This window comes from Vidua macroura, chromosome 7 (genome assembly GCF_024509145.1).
Source record: "Vidua macroura isolate BioBank_ID:100142 chromosome 7, ASM2450914v1, whole genome shotgun sequence".
NCBI classification, from domain to species: domain Eukaryota; kingdom Metazoa; phylum Chordata; class Aves; order Passeriformes; family Viduidae; genus Vidua; species Vidua macroura.
The window spans coordinates 4,409,246-4,415,245 of record NC_071577.1 but is presented as its reverse complement, the minus strand read 5'-3'; positions in this window follow the sequence as shown (position 1 = coordinate 4,415,245).

Genomic DNA, 6,000 nt, shown 5'->3' with positions numbered 1-6,000 from the left:
TTCAAAACTTCACATTCTGAAAAAAAAAAACCAACAACAAACCAACAGAAGAGACATTTCTTGGTAGATAAAAAAGTATTTTTTCTAACTAAACACACTGAAAAGAATGTGTTCAGAAAAGCCAAACATGCACAAAGACTTTTTAAGGGCTGCAGTTACTTTGGGAAACTAATTCCTTTAAGCCCATTTGTTTATCAACACAACAATTTGTCACAAACCCTCCATCCTCACTCTTGTACTCCAATGATTTGGGAAACAAAACCCTCTGTGCTCTCCACAGTAATGTGTCTTTTACTATTTAGGTATGAGAGGGAAAAAAATGACAACTTGAGTTTGCAAAAATAATTGCTGCAAGCACAAACATTCCAAGAGCAGGTTGAAATGACTGACTACATTGCTGTCCAAGATGAAATATTTTGAAAGGGGAAGCCAGGGTTCATTTGTAAAGAACTTCAGAAGTCCAGGATAAAAACTATCTCTGGGTGGGGAAGAACTCAATTAGGAGCTAATTTTTTAAATCTTATCTCAGGCTGACTCCAGTCAGATGATCAGATTTATGTCTGATCTTACTGTCAGGGAGGCCAAAATCTCTTCTCTGCCCTGAGGCATGTACTTAAATGCCTTGTTAAACTCAAAGGAAAGCTTCCCAATGGGAAGCTGACCATTCCAGAGCACCCATGGTTCACCGTGGCCATGTGAAAGCTCAGCATTAACTTTGGACAACACCTACTGACTGCAGGCACCTTCTTTTTTTTTTTTTTTTTTTTTTTTTTTTTGGCTCTGGACCCAGCCTTATTATTTATCCTGCTCTTACTCAGCATTCCCACCATTTTTCAAGGGCAGGAAGGAGCTTGTTGGCTCTTCCTGCAGTGGTACCCAGAGGGTGGTTGGTGCCTGAGTCAGGGCTGCTTCGGGACAACGGTCCGTGTGTGATTACCCACTGGAATTCAGTGGGAGACTCTAATTACACCCTTCCCTCCAGAGAAACAGGGAGCCAGAGAATCCCTCAGAAACACTACAGAGCATTACAAACTCTTTCCACAACTGCACAAGTGTAGCCAGCAAGGAGACGGACAAATCAGCCCCCAGAAAATAAAGGTTAGATGGAAGCAGGAGGGCTGCAGTGCCCTGATCTCCAGAAAGCAGTTCTGCTAAAAATAGTTAAGGGTCTTGTAGCAAACTCAACCAATGCCAAAACTCTGCTTTCCTCCAGCACTGTCACCAGTTTCTCCCAGCTCATTCCAAGCTAAACAGATGAGGATTATTGTCTGTTCATGATCCAGTTTTCCCACATGAAAGAGGAGGATAACAGTCTATAACTTTTTGCTCCACGGGGGCCATGGAAGACATAGATATTGTGTTCAGAGATGCTCAGACTGACCCGCATCCAAGAGTTACCACAGTCAAAGGAGAATTTTCAGAGCATTTTATGCTTTTAGTCTAAAAACACGGGAAAAAGAAATTGGCATCAGCAGAGACACATCTATGTAGCTTGATGTCACAGAAGAGACATCTCCCAGTGATGAAACTTGTTCAATATGCTAAACAAATCTGAAATGTGTTTAGTCTGGAAGTGATTATTTTGCTTATTCTGATGCATTTGATGTTTAACCACACACTGCAAATACGGCTAGGTGGCCCAGGTCCAACACAGGAAGAGAGATCACAGCACCACAACCAAAAGTGCATTACACAGGACTGAATAATACAGATACACAATCATTAGGATCCCACAATTTAAACTGTGGAGCCGATGTTTTATGATGGCTGGGACAAGCATGATACATGTTCTCCATTTTCAGATCCTGCAGTGTTTCAGGATACATGGGAAAGCAGATGTTTTTAATAGCCTGAACCCTAAATAAGCTTATTCTTCCAAAGCAACTGCATGCAGCCAGGGGAGAGACACTGCTGCACGAATGGGCAAAGTGTTCCATCTGTCCTGGCTCCAGTGGAAAATGTGTTTTCTGACCAAAACAGAGATTTTCACATTAGGACTAATTTTTCCCCAAAGTTTTCATGGCCAGGTTGGACAGAGCTTGGAGCAACCTGGTCTAGTGGAAGGTGTCCCTGCCCATGTCAGGGGGTGGATTGAGATGAGCTTTAAGGCCCCTCCCAACCCAGATGATTCTGGGATTCTGTGATATTGACTGGCCCTGCACCCACTGTGGTGTCACCTGAGGTGGCAGAACCAGGCCCAGATGCAAAGGGAACCCACAGACCTTCTGTGCTGCACTGATTTCAAAATGTTTGAGGGACATCAGAGGGTGTTCAGAAAGCAGGGGCAGAGAGCAAATCTAGAAGCAAACCAGCAGAGTACCAGCCCACAAGGAAACCAGAGAGGACTATCAGGAAGCTCTCAGGAAGCACCATTTTACAGGCAGGACCACAAGCACCCGACACAGGAAAGCTTTTGAAAGAAATGTGGCGTGGGCTTAGTCCAGAAACTGTAAAGCAACAGCTGCCCTGATCATCTTACACTGTTAAGAAAGGAGAGCTGCTTCTTGGGAATACTGCTCCTTCCCACTGCCCAGAGGATGCAGGCTGCAGGGATGATCCTCCCCTCCTGCTCAGCCCACGAGGCAGCAATCCCTCCACTTAAGCCAACAGAGTCTTCCCAAGAGCAAGCAACCAGGAAAGCATTCCCAAATGTTACTCGGGTAATGTCAGCTACTCACAGATCTCTGTGTCCACATCTTGCTCTGTGTCAAAGCCCTGGTACACCTGTCCCCTGCTCCCTGTGCCAGCCAAAGCTTCATGAAGTAAAGATCATAATGTCATGGACTGGGCTGGGCTGGGAGGGACCTTAAAGCCCACCTTGTTCTGCCTCAGCTGCATCCAAGTCCTTTAACACTGGCCTCCTTGCCTAGGAGCAGCCTCCCAGCTCCCCCAGGTGCAGGAGTTACAACAGCATGGAAATTTCTACTTCTGAGGGGAGGCAGCTCCTGAACAGGAGGACTTGATGGAGATCTCAGATTTGTATTCAGTCACAGCTGGCTGCTCACTGGGGAACACTGTGCTCCTGCAAATGCCGACTCCTCCACACTTGGAGGTGTATTTTCCAGGGATCTGAGGGAGCTGCACCTCTCTCAGGTGTCACAGAAGTGCTGAGAGGATTGTGCATTGTCACAGGTTACAGAGATGGCAGGGAGAGAGCGGTGAGCACTAACAGAGAGCACATCCCATTTATTCCCTTTCCCAGGCTCCCACCGAGCTGTCCAGTGCCACACATTAGATAGGTGCTTCATTCAGCAGAGCAGCAGCTCAGCTCCTTGATTTCCTTAGGCCAGAGGATTTTAACTGCAGCTGGATTGCAAAGGCTGAGAGCAAGGGGCACGTGGCCCTCGGGGACAATCCACATCAGATGCAAGCAAGAGAGACACCAGCAAGGCCTCTGCCTCCCAAACCTCAGCAAAGATGCACTTGCATCATGTGAAATCCCTTTAAAGACATTCCCAACTTTCCTTCACAGTGACAGCAAGGAGGGAGGAACTGGCAGAGTCCCCTCTCCCAGCTGCACACAACTAATCCAGCTGAAGTTCTTTTCCATCCTGATTCATGGAAATATTTGCCATGGAAGAAGCCAAGCCCTTTACTGCTTCCAGCTCCAAAGATGCTTCTTCTGCATCATCTATTTTCTACCAGCTGCCTGAGCTCATGGCCCAAGTCAGACCAGAGCTGCAGGAGCAAGCCTGGTCCCTTCCAGAGATGGAGCACAGGCTGCCTCCTCCATCCCAGGCACTGTGGCCTCACCCTCCCTCTCCTTCACACTGATCAATCCCTGCCTTGCTCTTGTGGGTACTTCCATCCACAAACATCTGCCAAACTGCTTTGAGCTTCCCAGGAAAGCCCTGGTTTCCCTGAAAAGCCTGTATCCAGCTCAGAAATGCACTTCCCTCACACAGCATTATGAGGGAGCATCATCTCATACCAGCTCATCCCACCCCCTGCCATGGGCAAGGACACCTTCCACCAGACCTGGCTGCTCCAAGCCCCGTCCACCCTGACTTTGGACATTTCCAGGGATGGAGCACCACAGCCTGTGCCAGGGCCTTACAGGGAAGAATTTCTTCCATATATCAACTTTCTCCAGGCTAAACAGCCCCACCTTCCTCAGCCTGTCTCCGTAGGGGAGCTGCTCCAGTTCTCTTATCAACTCTGTTGTCTCCTGGCCTTGCTGCAACAGTCCCATGTCCTTCATGCATTGGAGGCACCAGCACTGGTCACTGTATTCCAGGTGGTGTCTCAGGAGAGCAGAGCAGAAGATTCTCCTTCCTGTGCCTGCTGCCCACTCTGCTGGGGGTGCAGACATCCAGTGGCTTAAGAGAGCTGCCGTCCCACCTCTTTCCAAGGAAAGGTGGCACAGGAGAGAGAACATCTGCTCCTCAGGCACTGATATAGCCAGCCTAGCTTATGGAGAGCCTGCTCTGGCACAGCCCAGGTGTTCCCAACCTGCTGATGTCACACTCACCAGAAAACAGCACTACTTACTTCGGAGCAGGAGCTGGAGCTGCTGGGAAGAAGACAATGCCAGGAATCAGTGACCTCCCAGCAGCAAAGCAAAGCAAAGCAAAGCAAAGCAAAGCAAAGCAAAGCAAAGCAAAGCAAAGCAAAGCAAGTAACCTCTGCTGTCACCTTGTCAAGTCAGTGCCCAGTACAGCAACACCTTCACACCTACCCCGACATGACATGCAAACCCTTACCTACGTGATCCAAACCCCAGGAAAACACACCAGTTCCCCTGAATCCCAGCTCTTTGCCCCATTTGCCACAGGAAACCTTAAGTGCCAAGTCATATTTTCCAGCCTTTTTCTCCTAACTAACCAAAACCAAGTAATAACAGTATGAATTATTTTTCTCTTCCCTCCTCCTCCCCACCCCTGAATTCCCACTCACAGCCCCTCATTAGGCCTGGTGTTAATTAGAACAGGCTGTGAAGTTCACTACATCTGTGCAAAAGAGCAGGGGTGGACAGACACATGACTTGAGCTCTTGCGAAACCAGGTCCCAGAAAAATGACCCATATGATGGTGACAGCTTCTTCAAACATTTCTTTTGGTATTTAGCTTCCTAAAAAGCTTGGTAAAAAGAAAAATAAAGAGGAGGCTGCAAAAAAATAACCTCAGGCATTTGGAGGGAGAGGGAGTTATTTTGTTTGAAGGCCTTTCATTAATAATCCCCTTAATAACAACTTTTATTAGTTTGTAAATGTTCCCTTTCACTCAGCCATTTGATGGCATCCTTGGCAGCGACAGCCCATAATTCTTCATTGCATGTGTGTCTGTCTGCTGTTTAAAATTTAAATTAAAGCAAGGCTTGTGGTCGAGGCTCTAGAGCACAAAAAGGAGAGGAAGGCATCAGCCTTTAAAGTAACAGTGTTGCTACAAAGCATGTCAGCCTAAGACACAGAAAAATCCTGCAAAATTGTATCACCCTCCTGAGAACGGGATTCAAACTCTGGCCCAGTCCAGCCTGGCCTGGAGCACTTGCAGGGATGGGGCAGCCACAGCTCCTCTAGGCAACCTGTGCCAGGGCCTTATCACCCTCACAGGGAATGATTTCCCCCCCCCCAATATCTGATTTAAACCCACTCTTTTTCAGTTTGATGCACTGAATCTCATGAGCTGCATCTTACACACTGCTCAGTTTGGTGGTGTGACCCCCTCTGTTCTTCCAAAGCCACCTCATGGTGCAAACAAGGATGAAAGCTGTAGGACTTTGGCCCATCTCCTGCTGTCCTTCCTGCTCTCTCTTGGTTTGGTTATATGGAGGCGTCTGGAGAAGAAGCCTGGATTAATATTCTCAGGATAAAAATGAGTAGGAGGCCTGGCAAGCAAGTTTTCCCTCTCCCCATGATTCATGAGGAAGTCAGACAAGGAATGTCTCCGTCAGGAGACAAATGGGCTAGGTTTAATGGCAACTTTCATGGTGACATATTTCTTTAGGAACTGCCAGTTAGTTACTGGAACAGCCTCAGTACAGAACAAGAGTGACTTCTAG